This window comes from Pseudophryne corroboree, chromosome 5, assembly GCF_028390025.1.
Source record: "Pseudophryne corroboree isolate aPseCor3 chromosome 5, aPseCor3.hap2, whole genome shotgun sequence".
Lineage (NCBI taxonomy): Eukaryota > Metazoa > Chordata > Amphibia > Anura > Myobatrachidae > Pseudophryne > Pseudophryne corroboree.
In genome coordinates, this window is record NC_086448.1 from 126,264,218 (window position 1) to 126,277,403 (window position 13,186).

Consider the following 13,186-nt stretch of genomic DNA (forward strand, 5'->3'; position numbering starts at 1 on the left):
CCCCCTCTTCAAGGGTGGACTCCGGACACCCATCTTGAATCTTAGAGGAACTTGATGAATAACTTGTACACAAAGCTTCTAAAAAGTGGAAACCAGAGGGTCCAGAACAAAACTTAAGCTGGATTCTTTAGAAGTCTTCCTGATCTTCATCTTCAGAACAGGTAGACCATCCATCATAGACAAGACTGGAATTTCCTTCATCCGAAAGGACTGAGGAATAAACTGTAGAAGGTTCCTCTCCTCGTTTTGTAGTGCGAGAAGATTGTGCTTTCGAAGCTAGCACTCCACTGAGGCTTAAATTAAATCTTGTTCTATAACGAGGACTTTTCATACAGAGACCTGTAGAGCTTTTTGGTGATTCTGGAACCTCTTCATGCATGGAAGCATAACAGGACGGAACAGCACCTCCCAGGAAAGGAGTAGCATCATAAACTGGATCAAATTCAGAGTCTGAGTCCAAGTCTAACGGAAAATACGAATCTCCTTTAGATACACAGTTTGAAAATGACCTAGAAGTGCACTGTAACTTTAAATTATTTGGCGGAGAACTTAGTATTGAGCTAGGAGAGACTCCTACATGACCAACCTGAATGGTCGGATTCCTACGGAAGGAGATACTTGGACTATCTTTGGCAGGCTTAGAGGATGAAACTGAAGAAAGCTTTGGCTGGACGAGTAGGACTGGATTGGATCCGAGGATACTTGAATTGGCTGGAGCCAAAGGAGACGGACCAGGCTGGTCCTGGAGTATTGCTGGACCGGCTGTAACCGGGACGGACTGACCAGGCAGAACCTGGAGTATTGCTGGACCGGCTGGAACCGGGACGGACTGACCAGGCGGAGCCTGGAGTATTGCTGGACCGGCTGGAACCAGGACGGACTGACCAGGCTGGGCCTGGAGTATTGCTGGACCGGCTGGAACCGGGACGGACTGACCAGGCAGGGCCTGGAATATTGCTGGACCGTCTGGAACCAGGACGGACTGACCAGGCAGGGCCTGGAGTATTGCTGGACCGGCTGGAACCGGGACGGGCTGAGCCCTTTCTTCACAGGGCTGGGCTGAGGCAAGAGCCCCCACTTCACGGGGCTGGGCTGAGGCAAGAGCCCCCTCTTCACGGGGCTGGGCTGAGGCAAGAGCCCCCTCTTCACGGGGCTGGGCTGAGGCAAGAGCCCCCTCTTCACGGGGCTGGGCTGAGGCAAGAGCCCCCTCTTCACGGGGCTGGGCAGCACTCTGTAGAATCTCTGGCTGGGCAGCACTCTGTAGAATCTCTGGCTGGGCAGCACTCTGTAGAATCTCTGGCTGGGCAGCACTCTGTAGAATCTCTGGCTGGGCAGCACTCTGTAGAATCTCTGGCTGGGCAGCACTCTGTAGAATCTCTGGCTGGGCAGCACTCTGAAGACTCACTGGCTGGGCAGCACTCTGAAGACTCACTGGCTGGGCAGCACTCTGAAGACTCACTGGCTGGGCAGCACTCTGAAGACTCACTGGCTGGGCAGCACTCTGAAGACTCTCTGGGGCTGGACGCTCTGAAGACGCCCCTCCTGGGGCTGGACGCTCTGAAGACGCCCCTCCTGGGGCTGGACGCTCTGAAGACGCCCCTCCTGGGGCTGGACGCTCTGAAGACGCCCCTCCTGGGGCTGGACGCTCTGAAAACGCCCCTCCTGGGTCTGTGGACACGGACTCCTCTGTGACTGTAAATGGCTTGAACATTCCTCTCTGGACACCCAACTTGGGATAAGGTCTTTTAACCACCGGACCCCAGTCATAAATTTGAGTCTCTCTCAGAAGAGTAGCCTTCTTGATACCCCCGTCAGCAGCAGAAGGATCGGATACTGTGGATGACTTGTAGACATGAGCACTATGATACTGAGATTTGTCACTATTACCTGGCTTGCGAAGAATGCAGTCTTTAACAAAATGACCAGAATTTCCACAGTAAAGACAGAGATGTAGCTCCTTACGCCGCTGACGTTCAGCTTCAGAGAGCTTGGGCCGTGGATAGCTCTGATGAAAAACTTTCCCTTGCGCAGAGGAAGAGACTCTATTAACTGGATGGGACAAAACAGGATCAACAACGTTGGTAGTATTCCTGAGGAGATCAGGCATCACAGAGAGAATACTAGGCAAAAGTTCTTGTAACTGTAGTAACATCTGGTAGAAAATCTGCAGTTGGTCAGGAGTCTTAGAGCAGAAGGTCATAGAATCTCTGGAGGACGAATTCCGCTGCAGACACTGTGCCAATCGATGCTGAGTCGACTCCAGACCTTCCAAGCGTCCTGCAATATTGCTTAGGAGGTCATGCGTCAGACTAACACTTTCGGCCGGGTCCATGTGGCCAGTTCCTACTGTCATGACTGAGGTTTTTGTGAACCCGGTGTAGTGAAGTCTGTGCGGGCGACTGGAGGATTATGTGAATACTACCACTGACCTGGTTTGGAAATGCTGTGGACTCTGGGTTTCCTCCGGTGACTGGGAAGAGGAACCGCAGCAGAGATGGCCGAATCTAGGTTCTCCTCATGCAGGATTAGGTCGGCAGACAGGAGGCATGCTGAAGGTCTCCTGAAAGACAGAACTGGAAAGGCACTGATGAATCAGTGAAGAATACCAGGTATAATTGTGCTAAAGGGCACGGGGTGCTTGGAGACACTGAGGTGCTTGCGGACACTGAGGTGCTTGCGGACACTGAGGTGCTTGCGGACACTGAGGTGCTTGGAGACACTGAGGTGCTTGGAGACACTGAGGTGCTTGGAGACACTGAGGTACGTGGAGGCACTGAGGTGCGTGGAGGCACTGAGGTGCGTGGAGGCACTGGGGTGCGCAGGGGTGCTGAGGCACGGAGGTGCTGGAAGCACGGAGATGCTGTGGCACGGAGGTACTGAGGCACGGAGGTGCTGTGGCACGGAGGTGCTGGAAGCACGGAGGTACTGAGGCACTGAGGCACGGAGATGCTGAGGCACGGAGATGCTGAGTCACGGAGATACTGAGGTGCTGGAAGCACGGAGGTACTGAGGCACTGAGGCACGGAGATGCTGAGGCACTGAGGTGCTGAGGCACGGAGATGCTGAGTCACGGAGATACTGAGGTGCTGGAAGCACGGAGGTACTGAGGCACGGAGGTACTGAGGCACGGAGGTGCTGTGGCACGGAGGTGCTGTGGCACGGAGATGCTGGAAGCACGGAGATGCTGAGGCACGAGGTACTGAGCCCTGGAGATCCCAACTACAACAGTAGTAAAACTGAAACACGACAGCTGTGGTTTTCAGTGGAGAACACGGAATTCAGTACTGTGCCTTTAAGACGAAACATTGCAGCTGTACCTTTACATTGAGATTCAGGGAAATGGTGAAATCAAATGGCAACACACAAATAAACCAAACGGTAACAAGGGAACAGAGTTTCCACAGGAACTTAGGTACAAAGGTTACCTTTAGGGAGCTCAGCTTAAGACCCACACAAGGCTGTATGTGACACAAGGAACTGGCCCAGATTCCAACTCAGCCTCCTGATTTATACTTCCTGGTCCTTGATGATTGGTGGGCAGGATTAGGTGATGTCACTGTCATGTGACTACTCTAGCCAAGGCTGTGATGTAGAATGAGGCCTAGCAGGCCAAGAGAACACTGAAGCCTGGACTTCTGCAAAACACAGGATGCTTGCTTTTAGATTACTGAATTCAGCCTCACACAGGAGATCACCACAGGTGGAGCTGATTACCTCTCAGGCAGAGAACTCAGGAAACTCATAGTGCTGACAAGCTGTTTAACTCCGTGAGTGAAAAGACACAGGATCCAGGACAGATGGCAGGGGTAAGTCACCAAATATAAACCTACAGTCAGGATTGTGACACCGGGGTTTTTTCTATGTAGTTTCTAGTATTCCTTGTCCCGGAGACGGTGCCACCCACTGTAGTCATGGAAACGCGTTCCTGGGTAGTTTACAATGGAGAAAAGTTTTACTGTACATTCATTCTGATATGTTTCCTCCTATTGTATAAGCTAAAAATCATGAATGTTTATAAAAAATGGTAATTTAAAAATTATAGAGGTTACAGCTGATTAAAAATAAAGTGCTTATAACAAAGTGACAGTGCATACATAGTTTATAGTCAATATTGTAAAACCATGTTAAGTGGGTGGAACATAGTGAAATTGGCAATGGTGAAGATTATAAATATTATAAAAAGGTTTGTAAAAGATTATGAGAATATCTATAAAAACCATTTTATTTCAAAATCTGAGTTGAGGCCCCCAGGTCTCAACGTCCCCAACTCAAAAATCAATTGCATTTCTGTCTTTGCTAATTGAGTGGCAGTATTTTTATGTCTGCGATGTCCTGAAACATGTCTCAAACCAAAAAACCTTTTGATTTCAGATGTCCTGCTGCCATGCTTTAATCTAAAGTGCTCAGACAGAGCATGGGTTTGTAAACCCTTCTTAATGTTTCGTATATGTTCCCCCAATCTGATTTTAAGGGGTCTCGATGTGCGGCCTATATAATATAGACCGCAGGTACATTCAATACCGTAGACTACATTTTTGACATTGCACGTTATGAATTCCTTTATTTTTTCTAGTTTCCCATTAATATAAACCTCAGTTAATTTTTTATTGTCCCCACTGACTTCTTTACATCCGATGCAAGACCCGCATCTATAAAAGCCTTTGGAGTGGATTGTACCTGGTTTAATTTTCTCCAAAGGAAGCAGGCTCTTTACCACTTTTGAGCCTATAGTGGGCGCTTTTCTATAGATGCATTTGGGCCTATTCGGTAGTAACTCTCCTAAAATAGGATCGCGTTTTAAAATTTTCCAATGTTTGGATAAAATATTTTCCAACTGTTTATATTGGCTATTGTAAGTGGTTACAAAAGCCCAATTATAAGTTGTACTATTGTTTGATTTAGGTTTTTTTGTTAGTAGTTGTTCTCTGTTTATTTCCTCTACTTGATTGGTAGCTTCTTCAATGTGATTTTCTTTATATCCTGAGGCGGTGAATTTTTCTTTCATTGATTTTGCCTGTTGGAGATAATTTTCATTTTTTGAACAGTTGCGTTTTAATCTCCTCAATTGACTTCCAGGAATTGATTTCAGCCAATTGGGGTGATGGCAGCTCATTGCTTGAAGGAATGTACCCGAATCTGTAGGTTTGGTGAAACACTTGGTGTGTATTTGACTCTCCTCCACATATAAAGTGATATCTAGAAAGTTCACTGTGTTGTCACTATCTATGAATGTGAACTCAATATTGACATCGTTGGTATTCAAATATGTGTAGAATTCCTCAAGTGATTCTTTGCTGCCGTTCCATATAAAAAACACATCATCTATGTACCGTAGCCAGGACACCAGGTTCGCTCCAAATGTGTTGTTGTTCCATATTCTTTCGTTTTCCCAACAACCCATGAAGATGTTGGCGTAACTTGGAGCGAACCTGGTGCCCATGGCTGTTCCTACCTTTTGTAGATAAAAATTGTCATCATATAAAAAATAATTATTCGTTAAAATGAAATGGACTCCTTCGCTAATAAATTCCTGGAGTTTCATTTCTAGTTGACTTTCTTCTAGGAATTTCTTAACTGCTCTTTCCCCCTTTTCATGGACAATTATAGAATACAAAGAACGTACGTCAGCTGTTACCATAATGAAACCTTCTTCCCATGTAACCGTGTTTAAAACGTTTAAAAATTCCATGGTGTCTCTGAGGTGGGACTTGTTTTGTAAAACCAGAGGCTGTAAGTAAAAATCGATAAATTCCGATAGATTGGCGGTTACTGAATTGATGCCGGAGACAATAGGTCTCCCTGGGGGGTTTGTGGGATTTTTGTGGATTTTTGGGAGGATGTATAATACCGGTACCGTAGGTTCATTTTGAAGCAAAAATCTGAACTCTTTCTCCCCTAATACTTGGATCCTCTTATATTTTTCCAATAGATTTTCCAGATTTTTAATTATCCCGTCTGTAGGGTCTGCACGGAGTTTGTGATATGTGCTTCGATCTTCAAGTTGTTTTAAGACTTCCTGATTGTACCAAGTTTTAGTCATAATTACAATTCCACCCCCCTTGTCTGCTGGCTTAATTACTAATTCTGAGTTTTCACTCAGATTTTTCAAGGCCAATCTTTCCTTTCTGGACAAATTGAACTTAATATTCCCCTTTTCAAGGGCCTGTATCTCATCGATGCAGAGACTTAAAAAAGTTTCTAAAAAATTCCCCCTCATGTGAGTGGGGTTAAAAACTGATTTTGGTCTAAAGTGCGTATTTTGCGGTTCATCTTCATGGGTTTCCCCATTAGTTTCTTTATTTAGGAAAAACTTCTTGATGCTAAGTTTCCTAATATATTTATTTAGATCCACGAAGGTGGTGAATTTATTCAAGGGTAGGGAGGGCGCGTATTTTAAGCCTTTTTCCAAAACTTTGATTTCTTCCTTAGCTAATATGTGGTTGCTAAGGTTAAAAATCTTTGTTTTCCCATTGTTGGTATCGGATAAACTTTTTGTTGTTTCTGGGTTATTTATCTTTTTATTTTTTCTATTCTCTTTGTATTTTTTATCTCGTTTTGTCCTCTTAGCAGGTTTCCCTCCTCTGCAACCTCTTTTAGTTTTTACTTTATACGTTGGCGTTTTTTTCCTTTGGCTAAAAAAGAAGGTGTTTTTCGTGTGTCTGATAGTAGTTGGTATCTATTCCCTTTATAGATGGTTGGGCTCCCGTCCTTCTCTTTTCTTGCTGGTTCTCTATTTCTTTGAGTTTGAGCCTCATTCCTAGTCCCATGGAATTGTATCTGGCGGTCTCTAGAACGGCGGGTATTATTCCTAGTGGCATATGGGACGTTCTTTACATTCCTATCCCCCCTAAGTTGATGTTGTTTCCAATCATTGTAGTTGTTGTATGTGATCCTTTCTTCTCGTATCTCACCCTCCCATTTCTGTCTTCTATCTGGGTTTTTTGATCTCTCATAAGGATCTCTTGGGGGGTTCTTTATGTCCCACTCCGACGGTCTATATCCCTTTCTGTTATTTCTCCACCGGAGTGGAGTGACTATCTTAGGAGGACTATCCTCCCTGTCTATCGGGATTTCCTCATCTTCGTTTTCCTGGTCTGTGTCCTCCTCCAGAGTCTGCATGTATTTTTTGTCCCTATTAAATTTACGAACCTTTCTCTCTATGATTGACTGTTTGGCCACCCCTGGGTTAATTGATACCGGGTTATTTGTGCGGTGTGAAAGGGGTATAAGAAAGGTGTTTCATCACAGGTGATGGCAATCATACATTAACAGGAAAGTCCAGGAACAGAGCATTTTCTCCCTCATGGAGAGGGTCAGGTAGGCAAGTATGATATTATATATACATTCACAGATACACACCCACGGAAACCCCCCTGAATGAATCCAGCATTTGCCCCTGCTGTCTGGGGCCTGGTAATTGTACCCACTCCCCGCCCTCTCAACGTCACTGCATACAGACATTACTGCATTGTTGTCTTTTCAATAACAGCACCTGGGTCTTTATGCAAATGTTACAAGATGCCCACTGGCAGCTGCACTATTTCATTGTGGTACTTACTAAGAAGAACCATTGTAGCACCATGGATCGCAATATCAAACATAGCAACTGCCCTATGGCAGGTGCTAATTTGAACATTTCATCCTGTGTCAGTACAACTGCATTTTTACATGCAGTCGCTGACTGCAACACAGCAGAGTGGTAATGATCAGAACACATGCACAGACTGAATACATAGATCAGTATGTTATATCTGCCACACCTGCAGTGCACATGGGGGGGGTCATTCCGAGTTGATCGCTAGCTGCATGTGTTCCCAGTGCAGCGATCAGGCTAAAAAAACAGCAATTCTGCGCATGCGTATGCGGCGCAATGCACACGCGCGACGTACGGGCACAACGAAGGATGCAGTTTTGCACAGGGTCTAGCGATGCATTTCAGTAGCACTGGTTGCCGCAGAGTGATTGACATGAAGTGGGCGTTTCTGGGTGGCAACTGACCGTTTTCAGGGAGTGTTTGGAAAAACGCAGGCGTGCTAGGGAAAACGCAGGCGTGGCTGGGCGAACGCTGGGCGGGTGTGTGACGTCAAATCCGGAACTGAATAGTCTGAAGTGATCGCAAGCGCTGAGTAGGTTTTGAGCTACTCTGAAACTACACAAAACATTTTGCAGGCGCTCTGCGATACAACCGTTCGCACTTCTGCTAAGCTAAAATACACTCCCAGTGGGCGGCGGCATCGTGTTTGCACGGCTGCTAAAAACTGCTAGCGAGCGATCAACTCGGAATGACCCCCATGGTTTTGCACAACTGCTAACAAATTTGCTGCTGTGATCAACTCTCAGTTAGGCCCAATGTCCTTTCTGGCACAAATTCCCCCAATTTAATAGTCAGTATCACTGCTTTGAAATAGTTTAAGATCTATAGTATGGCATCAATACAAACATGTCTTAATCATCCGGTACAACATGTGATAAACTGCATAAACTTTAATGGTTTTTTTCTTACTATGGGGGAGATGTATCAAGCCTTGGGACATATTTATCACAATCTGCATTTCAGATACTGATGGGATGTAATACATTTGCATTGTGATATTTGCATACCTCACAACTGTCCCAATTTTCGCGGGACAGTCCCATTTTTTTAGGACTGTCTCGCTGTCCCACCCGCGGGCCGCAGTGTCCCGCGCGGGGGGGGAGGGGCAGTTGGAAGGCTCTGTCTCTCGCTGCTTAGCAGAGCAGCGGTGAATAGACTCTGTGCGCATGTGCACAGCATCTGTTCACAGGTGACAGAGGGAGAGGGGGCATGCTAGCAACTCATAGAGCGCTGGCCATCCCCCTTCAGTGTGATGAAAATGGGGAGGCGTGGCTCGCAATTGCGGCACTCCCACGAAGCCATGCCCCCTTTTCATCAGATCATGCCCCTTTTAAAAATCGGGCGCGGTTTCGTTGTGCATATGTCCCTCTCCCCCTACTAGACATGTTTGGAGGTATGTATTTGAATACATCGGAAGAATGTATCAAATATTGCATGCAGGGACAGAGCTTGCAAAAAATTTCTGTACCTGTGAATGAGCTCACCGCAGTTCTCAGGGTATTCTTTGAAAAATACCCTGTGCGTTTGACCACACTTATTCACCGTCTAAACCCCCACAAGACACCCTTCCCCCCTGTGACCCCTCTGTTCTGATTGCACTTGTGATCCGGTGTGGGCAGCCGGTGCATTAAAGTGAGATGCTGGCTTCACAGAGGTGTCACAGCTGACCAGTTGCCATCACCAGATCACCTTTCCCTGGGGGGTTGGGTACGGGATCTAGGCAATCAGGGTGCCAGTGGTCAGAATACCGATAGTGGCATATCGACTGCCATAATACTGACACTTGTACATAACTAAACTAACCCTACCCCTTACCCAAAAACTACTAACCCTCCATCCCTGCAACTTAACCCTCTCTGCAGTGTAACCCTAACCCTTCCTCGCCACAGTCTAACCTTAACCGCCCTCTCCCACAACCTCTCCTTAATGTCTAACCCTAACTCTCCCCGGCATACTTAAGTTTGGTATTCTGGCTGTCGGGATTCTGGCACTGGGATCCTGACAGGTATTGGAAATACGGTGGTGGTCTTCGGACTGCCAGCATCCCGTCAGTCGAGGGTGCCAACTACATACCATCTCTGGGTGCAGGAAAGTTACTTTTATTTATTTTTTCTAACTTTTTTAATAATTTGATCAGCGTGTGGTCTATCAGACACATATGGTTGATTACAGGGTCCGGAACGGAGCTCTTCCTTCGCTGCCAGCGAAGGAAAAGGCTGTACAGGGGTAGGGCAACCAGAGGGAAGCCTGGATAATGCTATCAGACGATAACGTTGTTATTATTACAGGGATTCCTTCAGCATTGTTTCCCAATTTAATTATGGTAAATTTGGGCAGATCGCATTTCCGATTGCAAGTATGGGAAATGCAATCTAAATGCTAAAAAAAATAAAATTTAAAGAATTTATCAAATTCTCCTAGAATTGTCCTTTAGTACATTTAGGTGATACTAATATAATGTGAAAAGGGTGTGAAAATACTTTTTTATCACATTATTTTAATATAAAAATAATATTGATAAATATAAATATGCCCATTAGAGATATATAAAGTGGAGAAGTTGCCCAGAGTAACCAATCATATTCTAGTTCTAGGTTACAAGAATTTACAACATTATATATATACAGTACATAATATATATTTTATAAAACTTACAATATAGCAAATAGTAGCAGGCAGGCAGGCATAGCCGCGCTGCCAGAACGCACCTCTTTTCAATATTTTTTTTTTTGTAATGCTCGGTCACGGTGCCACACGCAGCTCCTCTCTCAAAGTCTCCTCTCCAACATCTCCTTCCATTGCATGTGCACTGTGACGTCATGACGTCACACGCACCATTTGGGACTCAGGAGCGCGAGGGAGGAAGCAGCTCACGCTGTTATTAAACAGCTGTGAGCGGCGAACTGCGGGCTGCCGGTGGACGGTAGGCAGGCGCCGGCGGAGTCGGGCTGCAGCGCGCCTTCCAATATTTTAGGCGCCCGGAGCCACCCTCCCTACGCCCCTGAGCACAGGTGTATTAATTACTGAATGACATATTTTAAAGATTCATAGGTGATATTATTTTTTTCATTTGTGATTCTGTGAGGAAACCTGAAAAACATGCAATGCTAGGGTTTCGAGGACAAGTTGGGACGCAATAGAACAGTGTCGAACCAACAGGCATACATAACAATACATTTTAAAACAGTACATTTCCTAATCCCTATTTAAGGAAATCTCTACATATTTGCAATATTAAATATTAGCCTCATATTAAAAAAACAAGTATCTTACCAAGCAGGGGCGTAACTAGAATTTTTAAGGCCTCATAGGAAAATTTTAAATAGGCTGCCCACTCCCAGGGATAGGTCTGCCTGCCACAATGAATGATTTTACGTTATGCAGCTTCTATTACAATCTGCAGACTGTCACTAAACGTCTGACACAGAGCGCAAGGTGCTCACCCTGTACAGCTTTCAGACTCCATCACGCTCTTCCTGTACTGTCTGGCTCCACCTACTGGGATATCATGCAACATAGTAACAGAGTAATTGAGGTTGAATAAAGGCAAAATGCCCATCGTATTCAACCTGTATTCTGTATTAAGTTGAGTTGATTATAATGAACCTGCTGAAGTAATGTTTAATATCTAGTTAACAACTATAAATCATGTTACACCCGGATTATCAATGTCAGTATTTTAAATGTTATAACCTTGGATATCATTTTCAATCAGAAATGTATCCAATCCTTTTTTAAATGCATTTACAGAGTCCGCCATTACCACCTTCCCTGGCAGGGAATTCCAAATCCTTATTGCCCTAACAGTGAAGAACCCTTTCCTCCGTTGTGTACGGAATTTTCTCTTCTCCAGCCTCAGCAAGTGCCCATGTGTCCTAAACAGAGTTCTTTTAATAAATAATTCCTCTGATAACTCTTTGTAATGTCCCTTTACATATTTGAAGATATTAATAATGTCTCCTCTTAGACGCCTCTTTTCCAGTGTATACGTATTCAACCTAGTAAGCCAGGGGTGGCCAACCAGTCAGAGACAAAGAGCCCCCAAAAATGCGTTAGGTACGTCAAAGAGCCAACATCGAGCCGTAGGCGCACATGCAAAAATGGGGTGTGGCCTTGTGCCTTCTAGGCCACACCCCTGGTATAAAATACATTGAAAAAGCCAATTCCACATAAAATAATTGTAAAAGCCAGACCCACATAAAATATATTGAAAAATCCAGATTCACATAATACACTTCAGCTCCCCCATGTGTCACTCCAACCAGCACCCTCTTGTCATTCCAACCAGCACCCTCCTGTCACTTCATCCAGCACCCTCATGTGTCACTTCAGCTTCCCCCAATTCATGCCACTGCAGCAGCCCCTTATGTGTCCTCTGTTTGCTGGTGGGTGTCTCATCTCTAGTATCTGGCTCCCTCAGTTCTAAAGGTCCATACACACTGGGCGTTTTTGCTCAGCGTGTATGAACAGCAATGGTCGCTGACATCACTGGGCTGAAAAGCGCTCAGTGCATACACACTGAGCGCTTTCCCCCACTGCCCAGTGATGTCAGCGGGGGTGAGCGGCTTTCCATATTAGGATGCCATGGAAAGCCGCTCACCCCGCCGTTCATCTACTGGTAATACCAGTAGATGAACGGCGGCTGCCAGCGATGAAGCGGGAGCGTGCATCAGCGCTCACCACTCATCGTTTGGCCATACACACTGAGCGCTTTCCCCCACTGCGCAGTGATGTCAGCGGGGGTGAGCGGCTTTCCATAGCAGGATGCCATGGAAAGCCGCTCTCCCCGCCGTTCATCTACTGGTAATACCAGTAGATGAACGGCAGCTGCCAGCGATGAAGCGGGAGCCGCATGTGGCTCAAGAGCCACAGGTTGGCCACCGCTGTAGTAAGCCTTTACTCGTAATCCAGTCCCTCTAGCCCTTTAATCAATTTAGTAGCTCGCCTTTGAACCCTTTCGAGTTCACCAATATCTTTTTTATACAGTGGTGCCCAAAACTGAACACAATATTCCAGGTGCAGACGTACCAATGATTTGTACAGCGGCAGGATTACATCCTCGTCCCTTGTCTCAATTCCCCATTTTATGCATGCTAGCACCTTACAGTACTTGTCTTCTTTACTGCGCTTTGACATTCTATACGGTTATTAAGCCTATTATCAATGAGTACCACCAAACCTTATTCCAGTACTGTTACTCATAGACTTTCCCCATTTAATATGTAGGATGCAAAATTGTTTTTAGTCCCGAAATGCATAACCTTGCATTTTTCTATATTGAACCTCATTCTCCATTTAGACTCCCAGATTTCAAGTTTAGATAAGCCATTCTGCAGAGACTCCACATCAATTTCAGAATTAATTACCCTATACAACAGGTTCTCAAACTCGGTCCTCAGGACCCCACACAGTGCATGTTTTGCAGGTCTCCTCACAGAATCACAAAGTGAAATAATTAGCTCCACCTGTAGACCTTTTAAAATGTGTCAGTGAGTAATTAATACACCTGTGCACCTGCTGGGTGACCTGCAAAACATGCACTGCGTGGGGTCCTGAGGACCGAGTTTGAGAACCTATGCCCTATACAGTTTG